The sequence below is a fragment of the Lepidothrix coronata genome, unplaced genomic scaffold (assembly GCF_001604755.1).
Source record: "Lepidothrix coronata isolate B3197 unplaced genomic scaffold, Lepidothrix_coronata-1.0 Scaffold7, whole genome shotgun sequence".
NCBI classification, from domain to species: Eukaryota; Metazoa; Chordata; class Aves; order Passeriformes; family Pipridae; genus Lepidothrix; species Lepidothrix coronata.
The window spans coordinates 2,496,351-2,513,281 of NW_016690187.1; the positions used below are offsets into that span (position 1 = coordinate 2,496,351).

General features: G+C 38.5%; 1 protein-coding gene across 4 annotated transcripts in view; it reads right to left on the minus strand.

Moving 5' to 3' along the window:
* Positions 1-16,931, minus strand: part of SATB2 (SATB homeobox 2) — a 216,560-nt gene that overhangs the window by 182,775 nt on the left and 16,854 nt on the right. The window contains exons 4-5 of one of the 4 annotated variants that reach the window (XM_017838443.1): positions 8,984-9,094; positions 7,561-7,608 (exon numbers count right to left, since the gene is read on the minus strand). The exons of 1 other annotated variant lie outside the window; for it this stretch is intronic. The gene's annotated coding sequence lies outside the window, so the exon portion shown is untranslated. Of the gene's footprint in view, positions 1-7,560; positions 7,609-8,983; positions 9,098-16,931 lie in introns of all 4 variants that reach the window. 2 more of the 4 variants (XM_017838502.1, XM_017838462.1) reach the window with 2 other exon arrangements.

Below are 16,931 nucleotides of genomic sequence, written 5' to 3' on the forward strand. Positions count from 1 at the left end.
ACAGCCTTAAAAGTGCCAGACCACTAGTGGTCTAAGCTGAGGGGGTAAATTCTGCACCAGGAAATACCTTGAGTAGCCTACCTAGTAGAAACTTTCTGTTAACTACTCCTTTTTGTTTACAGCAAGTAGGCTGCAGCCACATGTTTTGGAAGATTTCAATTACAACACACCGAAAGCCTCAAAAGTAGGTTGCAGGTTCTTCCATTAACATCCTCCTGTGCTTTTTTTTATTCTATACTATCAGGAGGGTGCTCCCAAAAGAACAAACCAAGGGGTAATTTTTAAAATTTAATCCCATAATTTAAACTACACTTCTCTCTGATATTATGTTTTCTGTCTCCTTTCTCATAGCATCTTTAAAAGATTTGTAGACTTGTCTCCCCAACACACTTAATTGTTGCCTAGAAAGTTTATTATATAGTTGTTAACTTCCAATGTTTCTAGTAGTCAGTTGGAATTTAATTATAGTAACTATCCAAATAAATCTGACTCTGTAGATTAAATAACAGCTACTCTTAAGTAAATAACATTTGAATATCCTCCCCCTTTCTCTGTCAAACACAAGCATTACTTGGAATACTAACAGCCTTGCAGAACATGCCATTTTCTAGCTGTTTGGTCTCATTAGATATTGCTCTAGCAGTAATTTGTTTTATTAGAACCCTGGGATCATTTGGGAGGGAAAGGACCTCAGGAGGTTCCTAGTCCAACTGCCTGCTCAAAGCAGGCCTAGATATGATGAAATCAGATCTAGTTGGAATAGATACACAATCACCCCCTTTTTAAATCATGATGCCTGGAGCCTTGATACAGGGCAGGAACAGGGTGATTAATGGCTGGTGGCAGTGAGCATTGTGCCTTTAAGCAGAGTGGGTGTTCTAACTCTGACCACCATGGACTAAGGAAACTGGTGTTATAGAATGATCATTTGGGGTTAACGCATGATATTTGTAACATCTGAAACCTGTTATTTTCCCTAGCTGAGGTTTATCCTGAAGCTTCATAAACTTTCCATTTTAAATTACAGAGCTTCCTTTTTTAACTATAATAAACTTTTATCTTAAAATGGTGTATGCCTTTTAATCATTCCAAAGTATTTACTTTAATTAGGTTTTAAAAACCCTGCAGAAGACAGCACTGTTCTTAATTTTGGCTGTGAGACTTTGCTCTGCATTCAGCTAGCAGCAGTTCCTAATACCCCTGCTGAACTTCAGCCAAATAGAGCATTTGAGGCAAAGCAAGATGGCGTGAATTCAAAAAAGACAACTTGTTTTCATGAAAACATTGGTCCAGTTTCATGGCATTATCTATAATCCACTGGTTTAGCAGAATAAAAGAGTTTTCATCTTTCTTTCTCTACAGACATGCAGCATGTGGCATTCTTGGAGTGTCAATGTTTTCCTTGGTTTTTCCATGCATCGTTAAAGATTTGAAGTTCAGAAATCCTGAGCATCCCCAACCCAGCAAAAACCCCTGAGAGCTGCAAACACTTACCCCTTAGCAAATCTGGTTCAAATGAATGTCTGACCAGAGGCTGGGGGAGTGGGTGGAAGGGGTTCTTATCTGAAACTTCCTGCCTGAGGCTACAATAGCTTCCTACCTGAGACTATAACAGCAGCAAAACCAAGACCACTAAAATTTTAATGAGGTTATCAGTTAAAGTAACAGATAATTGAGGATCTCATAGCAAGTACTATCACCAGGTAAAGTCCAAGATGCCTTTTTTCTCTAGCATTTTAAAATCAAGGTAGTTAACTTGGCTTAGCCAGTCTGAGCTAACAGAAGCTACAGCAAATTTTACCAGAGAGTAAGTCTTTGCTATCTGAGCACCACAATTCTGGTGTGGGGTTTTGCAAACAAGACCTGAGATGGGAGAAAGACTATGGGTTGAGCTAATTTCTGTATCACTTCCTTACTTACCTCAAGTTTTCTCATACCAGACTAAGTGCTGGCCACAGAGTGAGGTGCCGAGATTGGCATGAAGAGGTGTGGGATTAATGTTCTCCTGTCTATTCTGAAGTGACATTCTAGCAAATTAAAACTGCAACTGCTTTTTCTTTAGGACACCTTTCAGTGGGCCAGAATAACTGGAAATCATTAACTCCTGCAGAGCCATTTTGTAAGAACTTTCTGTTACTCCAGCTGTACAAAAGTCTCTCCAGTTACAGACACCCTCTGATATGAACAAAAGAGAAAGTTGTTTCCTCAAGTTCTTTCTGGGAACATTGTAAAAAAAGGATACTAGGCCAGTGAGGCCTATTGGCACTTACCCTTCTCCCACTCAATACATCTGAAACTTCACAGGCTTTTAAAACAGATTTCTTGTAAACTGGACTGAGGAACAGAGTTATGGGTGCTCATGCACATGGAGAAGTGAATGGTTGCTTTGGCTGGGTTATAGACCTTGGCCCTTAAAAGGAGAAAATGGGAATGAAAATACCTTAATTTAAGGATCAACTTAGTATAAGGGTCATGGAGTAATTGCATTTCCCTGGAGTGCTAGTGCTTGAAAAATAAAGATGCTTGTAATATAGGTTCCTGGGTTTTAGACTGCCCTATATTCAATGGAACATAGGCTTTCTGCATTAGCATTAGTCTCTTTTTCAGCTAGTCTTTGTTCCTGTTTGTGCTCTTAGATGTCAGTTCTGCACAGGAATAATGAGGCTAATAAGCCTCACAGATGTATGCTTGCCTAGTGACATTTAAGAATTCTGGAAAGTGAATCATATTATTTATTAATCTGGCCCCTAGTCCTAATTTAGTCTCAGAACAATAGACTCTGGTTTCTCACCTAAAAAGAGATAATGCAGCCCTTAGATGATATGGCTTAAAGAAGACTTGTAACTGAAGGGTAAGAAACAACCGAATAAATCACACATTCTGAAAATGCCAACCTGATTATTTTTTTTTAAATTTTGCTGAGTTGGTGACATTGGGGCTAAACATGCTCTCACTTCCACTAGTGCAAAGCTCCAGTTTGCACTAGCCTAAGCAATATAAGGACACCCTGAATTTTAAATAGACCACTTTCTCCAGTATCTCTGCATGGAACCACTGAAATACATAACACTTGTTATGTACTTAAGGATTTTGCCAGTGAAAGACCCAAAACAAAGCTGCATGGCACTAAGGTCATTGCAGACTTTAAAATATATTAAATCTGATAAGTTGCAAAGTCAATTCATGGGTTCTGATTGCTTTTTATACTATGTGAATATGGGTTTCTCCGGCCATGTGCCAACACCTGACACTAAATGTCTTACCAATAAGGTTATTTATAACAATTCCTTTTCAAACTGGTACAGCACATGGAGAGCACAGATGAGGAAGACTTTTTTTGCCAGTGACCACTACCTTCTAAGTAAGTTAATTCATGTCAACCATGCAAAGCTTGAGACAACCAATGAAAGAATATCGTCATCATGTTTTCTTCTGTGGTAGTTTTTTTTTTTTTTAAACTCAAAATTTGGACCAGTCCTGAGTTACTCAATAGGAGGAAAACAAAGAGGAGATGCTGACAACATAGTGGAAAGAGGCTGAGAGGACAGTACTGGAGGGCCCTTTGGTTTTGTTCTATGCCTCTGACCGTTTTCAACAGAAGATTCTCAGCTGCAGAAATTAATTCCCTTTTCCTCTTTATTATCTAAACAATCTTGGATTGACCTTCAGACTACTCTTTTAGTTCTTTTTTTCTTTTTTTTCTACTGATCTTTCCTGTAGGAAGCAACTGAAACCAGAATTGGGTCCTCACTACAAAAAGAATGCACAGATTTTTGCCTGACAAAAGTGATGGTTTACTGGCATTACAGCACCTTTCACTTTTATCTTGCAAAAATTTATAAGAATAAAACTGTGTTCATGAGAACACATAGAAAGGAGCAGGACTGGGAATGCTGTCATGGAAGTGTCAGGGTTCAGCAGGTAGACTGTCAGGAAGAGGGAACTTTGCCACATGACTTAAGTTGTGAGGTACAGCATGAAAATCAACTACTTTTAGCAGTAGCCATCACAGGAAAATCACAAGTGATTCACAGGCTGAAACAATTGAAAAACATCAGACAAGTTCAAGTAATTAAAATAGAAAAATCTGCTCTTGAAAACTTCATGGCTGAAGTTCCAATGGAAAATTCAAAGGGTGAAATGTTATCTGCAGAGTCCTTTTGGAGGATTCTTAACAACTAGAACTTTTCTTAGCCCCAGTGGCTTCAGGGAACTCACAGACTTGTCTTGGCTTCCATAGAACCATACTGACTCAGTCCAGCTAATCACCTGGTCTTATGCAGTGGTTGATTCACTGCCAATTTTTGTTGTGCTTTTATGAATTATGTATAAGCACCTTGAGTTGCAAGTAGGCACTATTTTTTACATGAAAATAAATAGAAATAATAAGAGCAATTTGGCACTTGTTCTTTTACTACCAAGTACTATATAATTGTAAGTCATTGAGAAATTCCAAGAGAAGCAATTTGGAACAAATGTTGCTTATACTAATGTTTAATATTTAGACTGCTGGGTCAACAGAAAGAGTTACAAGAGTCATTTATGGTGGCTAATTGAAGCCTATGAAAAATATATTTTTACTCAGTGGGCTCCCCTTTTTCATCTAATGGGCTTACTGATCTATAGATTCACTATTTGATCAGTGCATCTGGCCCCACAGGCTTCATGGTTTGCAAACCACAACCTACTAATAAGCACCCTGCTGCCTGTTTGCTAAACAGATCAGTGCTGGCAGGCACCCAAAACTCTAGCCTTTGAAACTTGGAGCTTTTTTAACTTGCCCAGCCTATTGTGTGGCAAGAAAGACAATAAACTAGGAACCTCATAAATGCTGAGCAATTAAACATAAGTTAGCAATACAGTTGTGGTAATAGAGGCTGCTTACCTCAATCCAATATATGTCTCATTTGTTCTTTGTGTCATCCCTGCTAAAAGTCGGCCATAAGCAGTTTGCACAAACCCTAATGGTCGAGATTTCCTTGTAAACAAGATGGTGTCTGCCTACGGAGGGAGATCCCTCATCCAAGTAGCAATATGATTTTGCTTTCATGTTCAACAACAAAAGCATCCACTCAAGCTCCTAGCTCTTATGATTTAGCACACTGAACTTCCACTGTAGACGGAAGTTCGACTCTGTGATCTGAACACCTCCCTTTGCTTCTCTAGAGAAAAAGTGATTTACTTTTGGAAACGTGTTTTCAGAAGCAGCAGCTTTCCTTTAAGATTGAAGAACATCAAATCAGCTTGGTTAATGACCCATTCCAAGTTTGTTTTTTGAAAGAATCTTTGTTTTTCTTATGCCTCTGTTATGTTCCTAGATATTCTAAACTAGGCAATTCTGGTAGCACGTGAAACAGGACTTCAGTAGTTAGGTCCTACAGCCTGGGAAGAACTTGAAGAAGGTTAGTTACCCATGAGAGCAAGGAGTTGGGAACAGCCATAAGAGTTTGGGAAAAAAATGCCATTTCTCTGAGTGCATCTAAAAATGCAAATGATCAGAAGCTCATTTCCTTCCAGTAGAGGAAGAAAAACTTATACGGAAAGGAAACGACATAAGGGGCACAACACTTGCCCTTCATCTGCATTACATAGGGCCCTTTCAGTCGTATTTTCAGCACCTGGATATACTGATACCTGCCTGAGAACTGATCATACACGAATCAGATTCTGGTTTCATGACTAGGCACTGCCCTGGCACTGAGGAGTGAAATATTTATTTCTACATGAGTCAATTCTGCCTTGGCCTGGCCATTGTACAACCTAGTTAAAAAGTAATGCAAAAAATTATCCACAGGTACTCCAGGGAGTGCAAAGCTGCTTAGGGAAAAGCACTCATGGAAAAATTTAACTCATCCTTCATACTTTCCAGGATTTCCAACTCAGCAATAATTGTGACCCATAAAGTAAATTCAGCATACACATTTTGGAGGAACCGCTAGAGGACAGAAAAAGGTAGGAAAAATTTCTTGAACTGCTATCTTTCCAAATGCACTTTGTGCTTGACAGAAACAAAAATTGAAGAATGGAATATGCAGGACAGAGGAAAGTCTCCCATACCTAACAGCTCCATTTCTAAGTGTCGAAGTGATTAGTTTTCAGCTGGATACTGGGTCACATGGTTTTCATATACTTATGAATGATATTTCATGCCCAGGGAACACCTTTGAAAGGAGAAGTGAGATGTACTTTGTGTTAGTCTTACTTTCTAAAATGAAACCAGTTGAAAATTCTGCTTTCTTCAGACAGTGCCAATAAAACATGATCTTTGCAAAAAGCAATTATTCTTCATCCAGTCTAAAGTCTCCTTTTGAAGCTAAATGACTACCTTTGTAAAGTACAAAGGCAATCTAAATTCTCATTTATAACCATTTGAATCATTAGCTTGATTTTTCTAACTGAATGACTAAAATATTTTCAGCATCTGTTTACTAGAGTGTGGCTAAAGGAGACCTTTATTTAAAGGTCTCACAAGAGACCTTTATTTAATATGTTCTCTGTCCTGGGTTTGTAGGTCCTTGTATACAACATACATGCCTGTTACTGTACACAGCAAACCTGTCACTCCAGGTCAAGTGAATGTTTTGTTTCAGAATGGCCCTCTGCGGGAAAGTAAGGGGCACAGGTACTTTCTGATGGCTTAGATTGAAAATCCTGCTAGCTGAAAAGTTACAAGGAGTCGATAATTTATATACATCCCCAAAGTACACATCATCTGGGGAGCTCCTGGACTGGAATAGAAAGGATGATCATGCCTGTGTGTGTGGGCAGAACAACAGCTTATCACTTAAGCTTATAGCTCCACAGAGATCATTCCTTCCACCACTTTATTTCAAATGCTAACCCAGAGAGGCCCCTGCAGGGATGGGGAGGCTGGTGCACATCCCAAATCACTATCTCACTGCCTGTATTAGAAAGGTCAACAGTGCCATTTGTAAGGAGGTTTTAGGAGTATGCACATGACTGCTAAAAACCAGACAGAAGCTATCCAACAACAAGTAGCTAACAACCAGTTCTAGCTAGTACTAAGCATGGTTGGAACCAAACCTGTAACTTACAGGGGAAAATCATACTATGCAATATCAACCTCCAGAGTCTTCAGACCTTCCCCGAAATCTCTCAGTTTGGATATTGCTGATTTAAGTTTTCTCCACAGTACTAGTACCCTTGTTTTGATAGAAACCAAAATTATCTGTACCGCTTTCATATTTCACATGAAGCAATCTATCCATAATGTTAATTGCTTGGATTTTACTCTGCCAGCAGTCCAGTCACCAGAGAAAAACAAGTAATCGATTTCCTTATTTGAAAGCTAGAAGCACATAATGTTTATTAATAGAGAGCATGGTTTACATAGATTTTACTGTTATTGACCATAAAATGGTGTATACTATAAGCAAGGGTAAAATTTCTAACTAATTAGCCTGTGAAGATCATATTTAATGGAGGATATAAACTTAGGCTCTTCACAAATCTTTAGAGTCTAATTCATTAAGCACATGCACGTGTAGTCTTTATGCTGAAACAGGATTTTCACACATAATTCAAGGTTAAATAACCCACCTTGAGATTCACAAAATAGAACAGCTCACATGTTCCAGTTCTTTTAGCCTGTAAGAAAGGAATTGAGGGAATTATGATACACCTTCTTCAGCCAAAGAAATCTAAATACACCCAGGGAAAAAAGCTGTAATCACCCAGATACTTAAAAAATGTCATCAGCAGGAGAACAATAGTGTTTGCAATGTATACTTTTATCTCCTGGTGCCCTGATTCAGAATACAGTTTGTTAACTCTCACAAGAAGAGCTCCTACACTTGTTTTGCCTCAATCACCTATAGTCATTCTGCAGGCTAATAGTCTTGCTGTACTGAGGACCTAAGGATTTGGACCTCCTTTCACGGTTCTCCTCTCAGCAAAGCCCTTCAGCACACACATAATCATCACTGACATCAGTGGGACTGATTTGCAGACATTTTGTTAAAGTTAAATCATGTAGTAAAATGTCTAAAAACTCACATGGGTCCATTCAATTGGAACAGAATTTAACATATGGAGCATTACTGGTCATGGGCAGCTAGGTGAAGAGTGGCTAACCTGATAACTCTGTGCTCAGTGCAATCCTTGTTCAGTCAAAACTTCAGGCAAATTCCCTTAAGCCTGTCACCATAATGTAATTTGGTGACATGTATTTGCCTGTTTTAGTCCAAATCTTGTGTCTGACTCAATCCCAGATCCAAAGCCCAACCGATGTCGTTGACAGTTTTCCTATCAGCTGAGATCCTCAGGACCACTGTTACCACCTGTATTTATACACCTAGTTTGCATTAGCTGTGCCTGTGACTTCAGTAGCATTTCAGTCACAGAATGCTCAGAATTTTTGTCCTTTTTTTTCATTTTGTTCCATTTTTGTTTCGAAACACCTTTAAGTAGAAGGCTGTAGGTATCATAACTAAGGTGCAGTAACCATTATTCTGAGGAATGTGTTACTATTGGAAGACAACAAATATGTCATTGCAGAGACACTATAATGCTCCTGTAATTCTGGATAATATTTGCTTTGTCATAATATCACAATACAAACTAAATTCTGATTTTAACAGACTTAACAATTGTATTTGTGTCACTTTTTGGAGCCTCTCCCGTTTAGATTGAAATCCTTAAATTAAACGTGTCCCCACTTGTTTAGGTTGATGCTGCCCTCTTCTGAATAAATTGGATTATGACATTCACTACCCAGAAACTTCAGGACACTCAGAAAGCAGGCAATTAGTTATACAGCAATCACCAAATGAGAAAACAAAAAATATTTTCTTTTTAATCTCACATAACTTTGATCAGCTTGTATTAGAAAGGACTTGGGTAAGAAAATATTTTTATTTCAAGGCCTTCAAGACCAAGTCTTACTCTAGTTTTATCCTCTCTTATTCTGTCATAACAACAGCTTTCTGTCCCCCATTTTGCAATGCAAACGTTCAGTACCCACTTGCTATGTTTCCAGAAAAGCTCCTCACGCTTGATCCCACATTGCTTTGTGTGTATGACAGGAGGTAATTGTAACACTTTCATCCATCACTTCCATGTCACTCCATGCCCTCTGCTGTAACACAAGATATCTGTGTTCAGAACTGACTGGATTGTGCTTTCCTGCCCATGCAGTGCAGCTTCTACACTGACTATAAGTCTTTTGGGGCAGGGACTATCCTTTTTTCCTGATTGTGGTCAGCACTTACTACAGTATAATCTTTGCTGGAGTTCTTCTCTGTTGCCACTATGCAATTATTAAACCTTTATCAGAAAAATTAAACTAGTCATTGATTAATAATACTTTTCACAATTAAATCACTGTGGACATATCAGTGAATCTTGTGCTGGGGATGATGAATCAGTATGACTGAGTTTATTGATTCTTCATGAAACTAGTTTACATCCATCTCCATTGAAGTCTGCAACCTGGTCCTAAATATGTGTGAATATTGGATAAATACAAATTACTAATGAATTAGGGAGATGAGCGAAGAAGAGAAGGGAAAAGAGACTGTAATATTCCCTTCTTAAAAAAAAAAATTGAGGGTATTCGGTGGAAATGGATTCCTATTTCATTAATTGAGTGACCTACAGCAGAAAAGTAAATCCTTATTGTGGTTGGAGTGTCAACCTTTGAAACATCCAGAACTTGTGTTTCTCATTCACCCACTGCAAGAAATCAAACTGAAGTAGACTAGTATGAATGTGAATCATAATTCGAGTGGTAGGGGCCCCAAGCTTGATGCTATTTCTCCCTTAGTAGTCCTATTGACCACTCAAAGCAGATCATTACATTTTTAGAAGTAATCGTTAATGTCTATCATTCTTCACTAAGATGGTGCTATGAAGGTTTTGTTTCTGTGTTCACAGCCACCAAAGTTTGCTTAGAGTTTCACATGCAAACAAACTGATGATACAACAAAATCACCAAGGATCTTATTCCCTGGGCCACATTAGCATGGGAGCTATTCAGAAAGCACACAAAGGTTTTAATTTTGTGTGCTCCCACACAATCCCAATGCTTACTGATCTCTTTGGAGCAGTTTCTTCCCAGTGAGCACTTGGAGGAGCAGACCTCTAGATTGCCAGCATTGGAATATTGTATTTTTAGGGCAGGAAAACAGTGAAGTGCAGTTCACATGACCAAACACCTGCCCAGATCAGTAAGAAATTGTACCTGTGGCAACAGCAGTTACTTCAATGTTCCCTCCTGGTAATCAAAGTAAAATGACAGTTTCAAGCTATGAAACACGTTCAAATAACCTAAAAATTATCATCATCTAGAAATATGCTGACATGATACAAATGCCTTTTAATACACAGCCTAGATTATCTTACAAGTTGTGTATCATCTGCAGCACTGAACTTTGAGGTTATTTGTAACAAGGAGTGTTTAAACCTGCACAGATGTGCAAACCTTACCACAGTCCTCCAAAGAGCACTTCTGTGTGTGCATCTAAAGCGGAACCTGAAGAGTTAGGGCAAATAAATGCTCCAAATACAATATCTCTGAAAAGGGAATGGAACAGCAGAGTGAGCAGGACAGTTTAGGGACACATTTGGTGCTGAGTTCCCTGGCACCTTCTGGCACTGCTGTGCAAAACTGGAGTGGATGCATGGAGTCATTTGAAGAAACAGACAATTAAAGAAGAAACTTAAATTAAGCCAGAACTTACCGTGTTCATTGAAAAGGAAACTGCTACACCGGCTAGCCCCTAACACTACAGGAAACATAAAAACATTCCTCAGGATGTTAATTTCTTTTTCCTCCTCCCAGTTCAGAAAACTAAAGTCATCATTTTGAAGTCTGGAATTTGGTAGCTTGGTAACTAGGCACCTTCCACGTGCATTTCTGAGATTAATTTAGTTTACTTGGAGAACTAGACTCTCTTCTAAAGGAAAAATTAAATTCTCATGCAACTCTGTGAGTAAAAATAATTAGGGGAAAATAGTCTTGCTAAAAAATGCTCTTACTTTACGAGTACTAAACTTTTATCATGTTAAACTACTACTAAGTTATCATGTTAAATGTTTTAATATCCCCTGTTTACCCCACATCACAAAATTGGTTCTTGAGCAATGCAGTCAAAAATGTCAGCAGTTTCTGCTGTTCTGCATTGATTTAAAAACTAAACTTTACCTCTAATTTTGTTTTCTATTTTTCCTAAGAAAATATTATTTTAAGAGAAGACATTGTCTGCTTCATTCAGGATATAAATTCATCGTTATATATGTAGTGATAACTGATATAATTCTTGTAATCCACTCCAGTGCTAACAGGCACTAAAACCACACGGTACAAAGTTGCTTGTGGGGATTTTAAAAAAAAAAAGAAAATAAAGACAGAATGATTCCAATTGCTTTGATGGTAACAACAGGATTGTCTGTATGCAAACAGTTAACCATTTCTGGCCAGAAATCTCTTTCTTATTTGTTGAAATAAAGCAGAAGGGAACTGCTTAGCAAAAGCAATGGAGCACAGATCTGGAAGATGTTTGTTCAGCTATCTGATAGGAGAAATAAATGAAGGTGACAGGAGTTTCTTCACTTCTATACCCACGGAGTCGAATGTGGGACCACACAGACTGCCATAATAAAAGCCAGCTGATACCTGGCCTAAGGCACTGATTATTAATATATTAAAGCTCCTTGCCCAAGCAGTAACTTTGTAATAAAGACAGTACATCACTGGAAGACAAATAGGCTGACCCATTAGGCAGAGTACGTGGATGTGCCTGCAATTCTGCACATGTGTTTTGGCATAGCTTGTCTTAACAAAGATGCCAGACTTGGGTCAGAGCCCCTGTTTATTTCCTTTATACTTCATATTATAAGTTTCAGTAGGACTGAAAGATCACTGTTAAAATTCAAGACTGATTTGCAAGCCACCTGCAGTGTTCGATGCCCAACTTCTGTTCATCTCAGTGGGATTTGAATTCGCAAATACTTCAAGTAGCATTGGAAATCTCAGCCCAAATCTCAGGCCTCATTTTGGGATCATGTGAAACTTGCCTTGTCTCCAAAGAGAGTTTGATTGGAACTTATAATTAATCCTACTATGCATGTCAAATTACACTGGCAATGTCTCAGCCAATTCCCTATAGTTCCTCAAGTTCATCAAATCAGCTCTTTAATCTGACGGTGAATTATTTAACCACTGCACCAGAGTCAGAATATCACAGGGGCTTCAATAACTTCTATTTATGTTCTGAATATGTCCATAGCATCTATTAAAGTGTGAATAATGATTTCCATTGGGACAGTCTTTGCATTCCTGTACTAAGCAAAACTGGAAGAATTCAAACACACTGGATGTTCTATGATTTACAAATCTCAAGCTGAAGAGTGATAAGAGTCATCAACAGAACAATTGCTTCACCAGGGAAAGCCATGACCTTAAAAGTCCCTGTGAGGAACTACACCACCCACCTGAAAAGGTGTCAAACTAACCACCTTGGCACGCTACAGTGAACAGGATTTTCCATGAAAAGAGCAGTGTTGGTCAGGATTTTCAAGATAATTTTTAGCCCAACATATTTTAGTATCATAAAAATTGTTTGATGTAGAATTGTTATTTTTCATATATTACATGGAAACTGAATAAATTTAGTACAAAAATATTCATTCACTGCTAACAGAATTCAAGAACTGAAAAGTAGTTTTAAATAAATTTGAAATATATTCTAAATGCCTACTGTAGTTAAGGAATAACATATAAAAATAATAAACTTCAAAGTAATAAAAACATAAAATTAAAATAGTGCAAAATTTTAGCAAATGTATTTTAGAAGGTGTGAAGTCAACTTTGAAATACTTTAAAAACTTTGATTCATTTTTGCAACATACTGTGATGAACAGAGAGACTGAGGAAAAGAGTAGGTAATCTTGAGGTAATATAAAAATTCACTAATTTGATTAATGGTCCTTTTGAAGTTTGAGGAAAATTCCCCAGTGCAAACAATGTGACATCTTCAACCTACTGATTGCTGAGAATGTTGCAGCACAACTATTTCCTGGGAACTACGTACATACCGTTCCATTTTGCATGTGATGCAGGCAGAGATTAGGCAAATTGACAAATGGTACAAACACTGCATGAACTAAAGATGAAGCCTTGGCTCTACAGAGATGAAGAGCCGGTTTCAACAATGATTGTACTAAAGCCAAAGTTTCCTCAAATTGATATATAATTCTCATGATCATCTCTGCTCCTATTGCCACACAGGCCTAGATCCAAAAATTAGCAGCGAAAAATACACGCTTTCTTCTCCCCTGCTCACTGAGAATAACTTTGTAAAAGTCATTTCACCAAGTCATAAAAAGGAAGCCTCCTGCAGCCCCCAAAGCTATTCCCCACTTTGCCAGTGTCTGCCAGTTCTTCTACCTCCTTGTTTTATGAAAGTGGAGCGGCAGTGGAAGTCAATGGGAATTTACCACTTCCTTTCATGGAAGCAGAGTTCTGTCTCCAATCCCCTCATTGCCTGTCAGCTTTTGAAAGAAGTGTGGCTAGAGGCAGGAACACTTTGAAAAAGCCCAGCAGATTTCTCAAGTAAGTTTTAAAAGTGCCCTTTAAGAGCTTCCCTGAGGTGTTTATGGCTTATATTGCTCAATTAGCTACTTTATATTGCAGTATTTCCTTCAAAAGCAATCTTTGACTAATTGTAAATTCTTAGAAATATGCTTCATATTTTAAAAGTCCTCTTTTTACAGCTGCAATAAAGTCCTCTAGGGCACATATTAGAGGCAACAATGGCACATTTTGGCCATCAAATACCATGACTGGACTTCAACACTCACTCCGTCATCATAATGGGTGTCTCCGACTCATTAGCTGTACCTAGTAACAAGCTGATATTAGCACCTGTTCTCACAAAATGGATTTTAATAGAAACAGGGCCAAGCTGAATGAGTCTGGGGAAGTTCAGTTCTGAAGGCCGACTGAGTCCATCATAAACATGGAAAGGTTTTATAAAATCTCAGTGCGCACAAATCCTAGGGTTTAGTGGTTCTGTCACTGGATCTCAACTCCTTGAATGACCAGTCCAAAGCATGTTTCATTCTCCATATACACTGCACAGCTAAATGTGAAAGCCATAAAACTGGGGGCAGATGAAGTTCTGAATCTTTAAAGGCAGTTAGCTCCAGCACCTAGGTCTTGGGATAAATATTTCCAGCTTGAGTTCAGTTTTGAAAGAATTCTGTTGATTTTCTATATGGTGTTTCTACTTGACTCAAAGTAATTGTAATAGAACTAAAATTTTAAATGGTCTTAATTATAAAGTAACATTCTCCCCAGAGTCCAATGTTACAGTGATAGGTAAATATAATACATATTGCAGGAGACTTATGTTCATCTAAAAGAGTCTAATTTATTCTGCACTAAGAAAACTTTTCTACCTTCCTTTTTTCTACTCACATAAATAAGCATTACAGCAATGCTCATTGTGAGTTAATGAAAGATGTGCCTTCACTGAAACTACTTAAATGCTTGGGACATCACTATCAATTTTGTTATGGATTTTAGTAGCTTGAGCTGATTCACTAACTGATAGAATTCTCTTGTCTCCAAGAATATCTGTAAAAAAGCAACTTGAAATCACTATTCATAATTCTTTCCTTTAGAAAAAGATAAATGGCACTAGATAACTCAATATTTCACAGTATGTGTGGGCCCTCTTCCTGAAGGAATAACAGTCCCGTTCCAAAGACACTTGGAAAGAAGCTCCCAAAGGAAACACATGTATGAAGAACATAAGCAGAGGTTGACAATCTCCATGAGGAAGGTAATCTTTAATAGCTCTTTGTTTCAGACTGAACATGGAATCTGTCATCACAGCATTTTTTTGAGTGAATCTGACACCAGCCAGGAAACAGATCATCCTTACATAGGCAGCCCCAAAAAGCAACCTTGAGTGAATTTGGACATCAGAAGAGGCCAGAGCAGGACTAGCAAGGCTGTGTCACACATGCACATGTTCCAATATCTGGTAAGCCTTTGCACTAGCTTTCAGCTCTGACTGCCTCATAGCTCTTCAAATAGACCTAATCCTTCCAGCATGTGTCTCTTCAGAATAGGACATCCTAAGAATGAGTCCAGAAATGCTCATTTAGTGGCTGGGGAAGGCAAGTTTCACTGCTGTGCTGACTGGGCTCACATAAATGCTTAGGGGGCTAAACTCTCCTGGGTTTTTTATCCTTCTCTTCATTAGGAATGGTCATAACTTTGGAGTAACATTAGTATTTTCTGTTCAGTTTCAAGATTAACTTGGAGTACTGTAATGAGTTTGTGAATATGAGGCAATGATCTGTAATTCATGAAGTCTAGGATTCAGGGTAGCCCCAATAACCAGTGTATGAAAACCCAGACCACTGCAACTGAGCACTGAACACAGAACCTGAAATGTCCAGAGCTTTATGCTAGCTTAGCCTAGTTCTCCTCATAAAATCTCTCTTTTCATGAAATATTATGTGACTGACATTAAGAAAAATTGTGACTCACTCACCAAAAAATATACTAACCTCCCAGAATCAGGACTTTCAGAAAAGTTTAGTGCTGAAGAGTGTAATTAGCATTTCAAAGTTAAGTATACACATTTATGCAAGCCTCCCCACTAAGGTACTATGATGCTGTTTTCTGTAGCAGAGAAGACTGATTCCCACCACACCATGCACTGTGGTCTGGAAGAAGACAGAATAAATAATCAAGATGCTTGGTCCTCCAGCTCTTGAAAACTCCCAAGTGCAGTGCTAGTGTTTCTGAATAACATGAACAGAGCAACACGGAATCACCCAGACACACACACCCCAAGACAACAAAGTAATGCCTGGCTTCTCAGCTCATGTTAACCTGCATAGATCCAATACAGTAAAAAAAGCTGAGATTGATTTTTGCCAGCTGAAAACCTGCCCTGAAACTTAAAGCAGCTGGAGAACATGGCTGAATATCAGATGCCTACAATTTAAGGACAAACCTTTGCTAAACTCTTTATTAGAAAGTTATATTCCTTTTGTAACTGAACACTGCTTTATAAAGCTAATATATAAAGTGAAAGTCCAGAGCATAGGCTTTGTGTTTGGAGAAATCTAAATATACTAGCCAATTTAATATCAATGGTCAAAAGGCATGGACTCTCCCTGAAGGTAAAGAACATCCTCTTAATGAAAAAAACTAGCAATAATCTTAGATCCATCTTCAATTTAGACCTTGCATTTTCCCCTGTCGTCAGAGTTTCAATCGCCTTTGCTATGAGCTCTGGATTTCAATTTACAGAGCATTAGCCCTAGGCTGCTCATCAGCATCTTCAGGTCCACTGGGACATGCATTCCAAAATACTGAGCAGTTGGAAGAATGTCAACAAAATCCTGAGTTACAAACAAAACAGACCAGTTGCTCAAGGAAATGGAGGGTATCCCCAATATTTAAGAGCACCAAGTAGACCCAAAATCATAGGGGCCAAAACAGCCTGAAGATGTTGACAGGAAACTGTCCCTAAAGAAGGATGTCTACCATTTCATGCAGATAAGCAACCTACAAGCCAAGGATGACTAAACAAACGGAAAAACAAAAGCATCCAAATGGAGACATCAAAATCTTAGGTATATAGAGATTCTATGCATTTTTTTTAGCTCTTATTACTACAAAATACCACATAAAGTGCACATAATATGCATTACAACAGGAAACAGGAATCATGAGGGCCACTGCAAACAAAGGTGATCAGATCTCAGCTGGCTTCTCTCTGCAAGCAGCTGTCTTAAAGAAAGGTGTGTGCCCATACACAAGCCCTTACTCTCCCTGTTTGATGTCTCAGTCCTTGTTAATCTGTTTTCCAGCACAGCACACCAGTGCAAGCACTCTGCTCCTCCTTGGCGCTGACTGCATGTAGCAGCTGCAAAGCCTGTAGCCA